The sequence below is a fragment of the Fundulus heteroclitus genome, chromosome 16, assembly GCF_011125445.2.
Source record: "Fundulus heteroclitus isolate FHET01 chromosome 16, MU-UCD_Fhet_4.1, whole genome shotgun sequence".
NCBI lineage: Eukaryota > Metazoa > Chordata > Actinopteri > Cyprinodontiformes > Fundulidae > Fundulus > Fundulus heteroclitus.
This window is the reverse complement of record NC_046376.1, coordinates 20676680-20687634: the sequence shown is the minus strand read 5'-3', so window position 1 is coordinate 20687634 and position 10955 is coordinate 20676680.

The following is a 10955-nucleotide window of genomic DNA, read 5'->3' as shown; positions in this document are numbered from 1 at the left end:
TGCAAAGAGACAACAATGGATCAAGCAAATCTCACTGCATAGGAGTATCCATCAAGAAAAAGGAGCAAAAAAGGCTTTATACTCTGCGATAGACAGGCGACCTGTCCAGGGTGTGCACATCTCTCGAACATTGACAGCTGGAGATAAGCACCAGCACCCCTCGCGACCCCACAAGAGATAGGCGTGTTAGAACCATGATACGGTGAAACTATAGGACAAATTGAATATTACAAAATTGCTTTTGTGATATTTTTCCAAATATGTTCTAAAGATAAAATGGTACTATTTAAATCCCATATTAAACAGGTTTCCAGAGTTTCCTTTTTTCACCTCCGGAATATCGCCAAAATTAGAAACATTCTGTCCAGGAGTGATGCTGAAAAACTTGTCCATGCATTTGTTACTTCAAGGCTGGACTATTGTAATTCTTTACTATCAGGAAGTCCACAAAATGCAGTTCAAAGCCTTCAGCTGATCCAAAATGCTGCAGCAAGAGTTCTGATGAAAATCAACAAGCGGGATCATATTTCTCCAATTTTAGCTTCCCTTCATTGGCTTCCTGTTAAATCAAGAATAGAATTTAAAATTCTTCTTCTAACATATAAAGCCCTTAATAATCAAGCTCCATCATTTATCAGAGCTCTGATTACCCCGTATGTTCCTAACAGAGCACTTCGCTCTCAGACTGCAGGTCTGCTGGTGGTTCCTAGAGTCTCTAAAAGTAGAATGGGAGGCAGATCCTTTAGCTATCAGGCTCCTCTCCTGTGGAACCAACTCCCAGTTTTGGTCCGTGAGGCAGACACCCTGTCTACTTTTAAGACTAATCTTAAAACCTTCCTTTTTGACAAAACTTATACCTAGAGTGGCTCGTGTTACTCTGAGCTACCTTTATAATTTTACTGCTATAGGCTTAGGCTACTGGAGGACATCAGGATCTAATTTTCTCACTCTATAGAGTTCTACTGTTCTTCAATTATGCATTACGTGTTGTCATTTCTGCTTTAACTTTCTGTTCTCTCTCTTTTATCTTCATAGTAGGTACACCTGGTCTGGCGTTCTGTTAAATGTGACATCATCCAAAGAAGACGGCTCACCCGCTACTACCATCTAATGTAGAACAGATTACTAGATCAATGTGTGCTTCTGTACTTTTTTGTCTCCCTTGTTGTGTCTCTGCTCTGTCTTCTGTAACCCCCAGTAGGTCGAGGCAGATGACCGTTCATACTGATCCCAGTTCTGCTGGAGGTTTTCCTTCCCGTTAATGGGGAGTTTTTCTTCCCACTGTCGCTTCATGCTTGCTCAGTATGAGGGATTGCAGCAAAGCCATGTACAATGCAGACGACTCTCCCTGTGGCTCTACGCTTCTCCAGGAGTGAATGCTGCTTGTCGGGACTTTGATGCAATCAACTGGTTTTCCTTATATAGGAACATTTTTGACCAATCTGTATAATCTGACCCAATCTGTATAATATGATTGAATTTAACTTTGTAAAGTTCCTTGAGATGACATGTTTCATGAATTGGCGCTATATAAATAAAATTTAATTGAATTGAATTGAAGAACGCTGCTGCCCGCGTCCTCACTAAGACTAAGAAAGTAGAGCACATCACCCCAGTTCTAAAGTCCTTACACTGGCTTCCTGTGTCTCAGAGAATTGACTTTAAAATACTTCTGTTAGTCTATAAATCCCTGATTGGCTTAGCACCTAAATACATCACAGACTTGTTATCAGTGTATCAACCCTCCAGACCACTAAGGTCTTCTGGCTCCAGCCTTCTCTGCATACCTAGAACCAGAACCAGAACCGAACATGGAGAATCAGCATTTATCATATGCTCCGCTTATCTGGAACAAACTTCCAGAAAACTGCAAAAGTGCTGAAAGCCTGATTTCTTTTAAATCAAGATTAAAAACACATTTGTTTAGGATTGCCTTCCACTGTTCTAGTTTAAGTTTGTAGTCCAACTGTTTTTAAAATCATTAATATTTGTTTTTAGTATCCATTTTCCCATGTTTTATTTTGTGTTAAAATTTCGCTACATTTTATTCCAACTTATCTTTATTCTGTTTTTATTTTCCTATGTTTTAAACATGTAAATCACTTTGCATTGTCCTTGTACTGAAATTTGCTATACAAATAAATTTGCCTTGCCTTTACTTTACTTTGCATAAGAGTATCCATCAGGGGAAGGGAGCAATAAATAAATAAATATCTACAGCTTAATACTAACCATGGTACAGTGCAGACAGTTACAAATACAGGACAAATGCAACATAAAATGGTAACATTGAAGAAGCCAAAGGAATAACTTGCACCTGTTGTGCTTTTCATGTGATTTAACTGTGTTGCATTATTTATGTCTGGTCAAAGGAGAAGGGTTTTAAGAGGCAGTTACAGTATATTCTAAAACAGAAAACATCATGACTGGGCTAAAATCCCACAAATCTTTATGGAAGAATTTGCCATACTCTAATGTGGCTTTTGCCAAAATTAGGCTTTTGCCAAAGTCTAAGTTTGAAGGATTGTATGTTGATACAACCAGGTTATTGCACCCTTTTCTTTATTTGTTTTTCACTTTCTGACTTTTTTTTGGTTGTAGAAGATAAATGCCGCATGTTATAGTATAGTAGGTTCTGAAATGGTTTACTGTTTTGTTAACACTCCAGAAACCTGGGGTCCGTTCTTCGTTCGTCGCTAACTCAGTTAGCTGGATTTGATTGTTGACGATTTGGCATGATCTTGGATTGTTTGGTTCTTCGAAACGCATCCTGCAGTTGTTGTCATAGCAACATGTGCGCAAGCTTGAGTCTGCTTGTGAGCAGACTTATTCCATGTAAACAGGATTAGATCGCAGCTTTGTAAGCGAAGGAGATAGGGAAGTCTGTCGTATCCATGTCGTCCATTTTTACAACTGCAACCTGTTGTGGAAGGTAAAATAATAATTTCAGGGATTTTCGAATTAATCGCGTATTGCGCAATAGAATGGATCCTTTAGCGCAGCGCGACAGTGTAATTGTAGAGATATTTTTCTTGGTGGCTGTTATAAACAGACTAACACATCATTTAACAGTGGCTTTTAAAGAGGAAAAAGTGGTGTTAGAGCCATAAATAGAAGTTATTTAAGTTATTTGTATGATGGTTTGCTTTTTAGTTTTATCATATTGTATCATATATTGAATTTGGAAAATTTCAACTCCCCATCTTTCTCCAAAATTTATTCGGATCCGTGACATGAAATTATTCAACAGTGATTTATTTATTAATGATGTGAGAAGGATACATTGGAATAGATTTAGCCTAATTCCTGACGCAGAAGCTGTCTGGAATTTCTTTTATACAGAATTTGTGCAAGGTATTGATAAACATGCCCCATGGACAACTATTAAGGTTAAAGGTCATCACCTACCTTGGGTAAATGGAGAACTTATCAGTCTGTTCAAGCAGAGGGACAGAGCGTGGAATAAACATAAAAAAACAAAGCTTCTTAATGATTGGGAGGAATACAAACAGCTACGAAACACGTGCACAACCCAAACAAGAAATGCTAAAGCCAATTACTACAGAAATAGTTTGTCACATAATTTCAATAATCCTGAACAATTTTGGAAAAAAATGAATACCTTAATTGACAACTCGAACAGTACCAGCAGTAACATGATAATCAATAATGCAACTGTTAATGATCCAGCTGTTATTTCAAATGCGTTTAGTTTGCATTTTGCTCAAACACCTCAGGTACAGTCATCATTCTTTCACCCAGTGTCGAATGTTAATTCTCAGCCCTACGACAGCTCTTTTACATTTCAACAGGTTAGCTCAGCTGATGTCCAGTTGGCTATTAGCAAGCTATCCTCTAGCAGTGGATCGGGCCCTGACGGCATTGAGGGTAAGTTTATTAAACTGTCTTCATATGTCCTTTCCTTTCCATTGGCTGAGCTTTTTAATTTGTCATTTTTAACCCATGAAGTGCCTCTGGCATGGAAGTGTACCAAAGTCATTCTATTACATAAAGGAGGGGACACCCAACATATGAACAAGATAAGATAAGATAAGATAGTCTTTATTGATCTCACAATGGAGAAATTCACTCGTCACATCGGCTCATACAAGAAGGTGCAGAGTAGGGAAGGTGCATTCAATTATATACAGTGAATCTTCATATATACAATGGATCAGAAAGAATACCAAAAAAAATACAAAAAAAAGGAAATAGGAATGGGCATATGATGTCTCATTTACATTCTTAGTGGTCTATATATATATATATAAACATATCTATATACTTAAATATATACATATATCTATGCGCCTACTTACATACGCACCTACGCGTATGTATGTGCATATACATTGTATACATTTGTACATACATACATACATGTGGGCTGACTTATGTTCAGGTGATGATAGCAGCAGAAGTCACTACATCAGGATTATTGCACGGGTTGTAGGACAGTGTATTAAATAGATTATTGCACCTTGGTTATTGCACATTAATTATTACAGTTATGGTCACAGTTATAGTGCAGCATTGTAAAATCTTATAGCAGCAGGAATAAATGACCTCCGGTAGCGCTCCTTTTTACAGACAGGATGTCTAAGTCTGTCACTAAAGGAGCTGCTCAGCTCCTCTACAGTCTGGTGCAGCGGGTGGAAGGTGTTGTCCATGATGGATGTGAACTTGGACAACACCCTCCTCTCAGCCACTTCCTCCACAGAGTCCAGAGTGCAGCCCAGGACAGAAGTGGCCTTCCAGAAACAATCCAGAGAACAATTATAGACCTATCTCAATAATTAATAGTGTTGTGAAAATATTTGAGAAAATTATCTTTGATCAATTATCTAACTATCTTTCTGATAACAATTTACTATCTCAATGTCAGTCAGGTTTCAGGAAACACTACTCAACTACTACTGCTTATTTGAAACTTACGAATGATATTTTATCTAGTTTTGATAACATGAGTACTGGTGCCATCTTCTTAGATCTTACTAAAGCGTTTGATTTAGTTGATCATTATCTCCTCCAATTGTACTCTATTGGCCTTTCCCGTTCATCTCTTCTGTGGTTTAATTCATATCTCCATCACCGCCGCCAGTGTGTGTCCTTTAGGGATAGTCAGTCGAATTTTATAGGTGTAGATAAAGGCATTCCACAGGGTTCTTCACTTGGGCCTTTGTTATTTTCCATTTTTATTAATGACTTGCCACTCTGCTGTTCAGGATGTGATATTCTTCTTTATGCAGATGATACAATCATATATTGCTCCAAATTGAATATTTCTGACATAAATTATTCCCTGCAGTGTGACTTTGATTCTGTCCAGCACTGGCTGTCATTTAATAAACCTCTGTTGAATAAGTCAAAATCATAAACTTCTGTTGAATAAGTCAAAATCTTACTGTATACTTTTCCAGAAGAAAGATAGAAATAATCTTAATCTGCATTTTCTGGATCCTTCTCCTTTAGTCAACTGAAAAATTTAAATATCTCGGTGTTTGGCTAGAAAGTGATCTTTCATTCAAAGCTCATATACACACAATTAACAATAAACTTAGCTTTCGTCTTAAAACATTATATCAATCGATAGACTGCTTTAATTTTCAGGTTAGGAAAAAAATAGTCTCCCAGTTGCTGCTACCTATACTGGACTATGCAGATATTATATATGCTAACACTACTGCCACTTATCTACACTCTCTTGATGTGGTTTACAACAGCCTGTGCCGATTCGCCCTTCGCTGCCCCATTAGGACACATCACTGTATTATGTATGACCAGCTGTCCTGGCTTGCACCCTCAGCCAGAAGACTATATCATTGGTTTCAACTTATATTTAAATGCATTTAGTTTCAATATCCATATTATTTATCCCAATATTTAGTGCCTTACAGTTCACAATATAATCTCCGTCACAACAAGCAGATCTTCTTTACTGTCCCTAGAGTTAAGAGAGAATTTGGGAAACATGCTCTCTGTGTTAAAGCTCCTCGTGATTGGAACAGCCTTCCTGCATCTATCCGTTCGCTTACGTCTTTTCCTCTGTTCCGAACTGCTTTGTTAATACATCTTCAGACTACTTGTCTATGTTGCTAGTATTTTATACTTAGCAGTAATATGTGTCATGTTAGTTATGGTTGTATGAATGTGTCTATATGTAGAAATATACATATCTAGTAATGTCAACTTTGTCAGTTATATTCAGGAGTATTGTGTCACACTTAATACCACTCCTGAAATGCTTGACTTTCAGAGCACCACCATGCTGAGTCTAAGATTATATGAGGTTTTTGTTTAGTGGTATAAATACTGCAGTTTGGGAATTACTGTGATTTACTTTACTCTTTCTGTGTCGAGGGGGATAGTGAGAGCTTGTGTGTGTGTGTGTGTGTTGTGGTTTTTTTCTTGTATCTTGTATATTGTATCTACTCTGTTGTTTTCCTTTTCTACATTGTTTGGAAATGTTACTGAGGACCCCCATGAAAACGAGATGCTTCATCTCATGGGGCTGATCCTCTAATAAAGGTTTATAAATAAATAAATAAATAAATAAATATTCAGTAAGAATTTTTCTTCAGGCCATTATATTGTGAAGTTTAGTTTTACTTTGAAAGGCTTGCTTCCTGTCGAGCCGTATATTGTATTAGAAAAAAACTATGGATGGATTATCTAGACATGGAGCAATACAGTTTTTGACATGTAATCTGTGTATGACTTGAAAAAGGAAAAACTTTTTTTTGTTTGTTAAAATTCCAAGTTCGCACGCGTCTTTTACTTCCAGTGTCTAAGGAATGACACCGATATTGGATCTGTTGTCATAACAAGTGTTTTTTTAAAATAAAGTATAATAATTAAAGGCTACCATTTTGTAGAATATTCTTGTATTTCACTTTTACTTGTCCCCATGTTCTAGTGGGTCCCGTGGAGGCTCTGACGTAAAAGAACAAAGTAAATATGAAATTATTAAAAAGCAAAAATACATACTGCAGAAAGTGATAGAAACATCTAACATGGACAGTATTTACGCATTCATTTGTCTGCTACTTTTTGCCAGCCCTCTCTCCTGGCATTAACAGATTTTGAGGTGTTAATGACTCAAATTCGGCATAACCTTCTATTAAAAGCTCTGGTTCTGCTTGGGAGAAAAACTGTGGGCGTTCTTTGGCCATGCTGAACAGCCAATAGCAGCGTAGCTTATCATTGTTTCTACTATCGATACATTTCCCCTTTTAAAGCGACGCATGAACGCGCAGATATCTCAGATAACTCAATCCAGCCATACTAATCATAAACAACAGGTTTATTCGAAGAACCCAATTAGCCGGATCATGATTAGTCGGATGAAGTCATCTTGGATGTCTCATTTGATCTCGGATGTTTTAAGTAACATACGAAAAACGGGGCCCTGGTCTTTATTTCGGTACATACATTAAAAAAAATTATGCACATTATTTCAGTTCCACCTGTGTATAAATAGAGAATGACATAAGTGAAATCATGTCTTTAAAGATAGAAAAGTAATTGAATTAACTCTTGACTCAATGGACATTATTGTGGACAAAAAGGATGATGAGTAAACAAAAGACTTTTCTGTCTCTCAAGGAACAACCTCTCAAGAGTGTCCTTAACAAACTCAGGAGAGCTAGTGGGCGAATCGTATTGCCTTGTCCGTTCAGCTTAACACTTCAGGAACTCTTTTATTCCTGCTGCAGTGCACTTTTATAATAAGCACTTTGTAGGATCTAATATTAGATACTGATATTGACAATGATGTTTTTATAATGATTTGGCACTCTTTGGTCTATAGTCGAATCCAGTGAGAGTGTTTTTTGCCTTTTTATATTTGTGTTTTCTACATATCAAGGGCATATCAATTAATACAGTAGTCAGTGAGTTTTCCCACTTGCTTTATAGACTTAGACTAAAGCTGGTTTCTGGCATCAACAAATTTACAAAAGCTTGCAAGAACTGGTTTGTCTTCACAGGACCAATATAGCAACACAGAGTCACATCATGAAGTCACATTAACCATCTCTTCTTATATTTTTGAATGAGAGTTTGGAGTTTCTGTTCAGTTATGGAAAAAGCTTATCGTAACGACTCCTGCCTTAACCTGCAGCAGTTCCTTGTCTTTTCCAGGTGTGTAGGGAGTGGTACACCCTCAGGAGCTTTTGGAGAAATCCAGGGCAAATATTTTAAGTGTATGTCACCTTGGCTGTTCCCTCGCAGTGTTCAGCCCTAAGGTTCTGCTTTTCTTTTTTTTCTTTTTTTTGCTCTAGACAACACGTAGACACTTTAGGTGATTCTTTGGGATATCTTTCAGGTAATTAAAATAAATAAAGCGCCTACAAGTTTTGTCTTGTTGGGCTGTATTCTTCCTGTACTGCAACATTCATATTTGTTCATCTAAGAGCTCGGCAGCTATTGCTTTCATCACAGCTGCTATGTCCCGCTTTAAACCATAACACTGCAACGTGACTGAACCGATTTTTGGTCACAAACGGTTGAAGCGGGAGTGGTAAAAGATAGATTTTGGTGTGTTTGTCAACGCACAAATACTGAGAGAATTCAGCATGCAGGCAAGGTTATATAAACTGTTTATTTTATAGAATTTTCCACAAATAATAATATCCCATTGAAGAAATTGTATCTATCCTCTTTAACTTAAAACAGAAATAAAAATAATTATTTTCATAATGTGGAGGTTAAACTAGATCCAAATGCTGAAATCCAAACTGCAGCTTCTCACATTTCAGAAAGCCAGAGCCTGGTTCATAAATTAGCTCTTAGAGCCATTCCTTTTCCAGCAGGCTCCCACTGCTCACCTTTCAGTGAGAACAGAGAGGGACTGTGATACTGTGCATCATTGCCACCACCTTCTTGGAGCAGCTCAGTGTTTCAAGCTCGGTGTCACATATAAAACAGTTCGATGTAAAGACTTCTTGCCTCCGAGAAGCTTATAGTGTGAAATGTACCTGTATGCTTGGAGTCCACGCAGAGTCTGTCTTGAGTACACCTCGAGTACGCCTGACTGTACATGAATGCACTTCTAGTTTTGACATTACAGTCAGGCAGTCTTGTTGACAGTTCAGGGGTCCGATCAGGTAGTGACACACTGTACCGTAATGCTCTGAATATCCATTGAGCGGAGTGGCTTTGTTCCTTACCAAAGTCACACTTACACATTTCAACAAATTTTTGAGCGCTTTGTACCAGATAAAAAATGGTCAGTAATCACAATGGTAATCATATATAAGGTATACCAGATTATAAGGCTCACCATCAAATTTTGAGGAAATTTAAGGTTTTTAAGCGCGCCTTATTGCCCAAAAAATACGGTAGTATTAAAATGGAGTTTATGTAGTGGATTGTTACTGTTGTTCATTTTAGCCGGGGAAAAAATACTTTCCTTGATTACCAAGACAGCAATTGGTGATTTTGTCAAAGAATTTATTATTTTCTTGTAAGGAGAACAGTATGGGACACATGTCCCAGGGTCTGGTCAGGTCTATCCAGCTCCATTCTACTCAAACTAGACAAAACTACTCACTTCCTTATATACTGTACCAGTGTTATCTGCTAGATGTCACACAATGGGAAGGTAAATATAGGGGATAATTCTGTCTTAGTGACTTCTTCAAACACTCCCCAGGTTCCATAAAAATTAAATACAAAAGACAAACATGTAAATTAAATTCTTCAACTGACACAGAGAAATGAATACCATTTTTTCTTAATAACTGAGGGAATTAACTGCCAACAAGATAGGAAAGTACCGCAGGAATATTTAAAGGTGTCATGATTTAGGTTTTGTTTGTTTGTTTTGCACTTTTCTAGAATCAGCCCTGTCACCTCTCATCCACCAGTTATCATCAAATCAGCTCAGTCTCCCTCCAGCCAACACTCTGCTCTTGATCAACTTCACCTGCTGCCACTAATTAGTCAACTCTGTTCACCTGTCTACATATACCTGCCTCAGCCTACTTATTCCTGGCAGAACATCTCATTTTGCGTCACATAGTTTGCTGCAGTGCATTTACCAGTTTCTGTGTGCCCAGCCAGATGCTCTCTTCTGTTTTATTTGTGTCAATCCTTCACTGCTGTATGGTGACAGTGTCTGTCAGTGTTTACTACACCACTTGTAGTCCAGGGGTCCGTTCTTCATACGTCACTAACTCAGTTAGCTGGATTTGATTGTTGACGATTTGGCACGATCTTGGATCGTTTGGTTCTTCGAAACTTATCCTGGACTTAGCTGTCATAGCAACATGTGCGCAAACTTAAGCCTGCTCACGAGCAGGCTTATTTCATGTAAACAGGATTAGATCGCAGCTTTCTAAGCGGAGGAGATAGGGAAGTCTATCCAGCCAGTGCACTTGGACCACCTAGTGGCAGAGGACGGGACAGAATTGTGGAACACCATTATTTAATGTTTAATAAAAGACAAAACAAATAATGTTTAGTTCCTGTCGTTTTATTTAAAAAATTCTTTATAAAGAAAAGACAGTCATCTTTTGCCTGCAATAAGAGATAGTTATGTAAAGTCAGCAATACTACTGTCAAATGGTGTATTAGGAGTTCAATTTCTCCTCTTAATTTGTGGTTTTTCAGATCACAATACTATTTTTTTGTTTGTTGAAGAAGTCATTTATATAGGGAACGGATGGCACCATGCGTCATTTGTGAAAGAAAAAGAAAGGGTGAAACATGCTTCACTCAACAGAAGCAAAAAGAACCTGTTTTTTTTCAGCCTTTTTGTTGGTGGCTGTTATAAACAGACAAGCACATTGTTTAACAGTGGCTTTTAAAAAAGAGGAAAAAGTTACTTTTTAAAATACAGTATAATAATTAAAGGCTAACATTTTGTAGAATATTCTTGTGTTTCACTTTTTTCCCCATGATCTAGTGGGTCCCGTGGAGGCTCTGACATAAAAGAACAAAGTAAATATGAA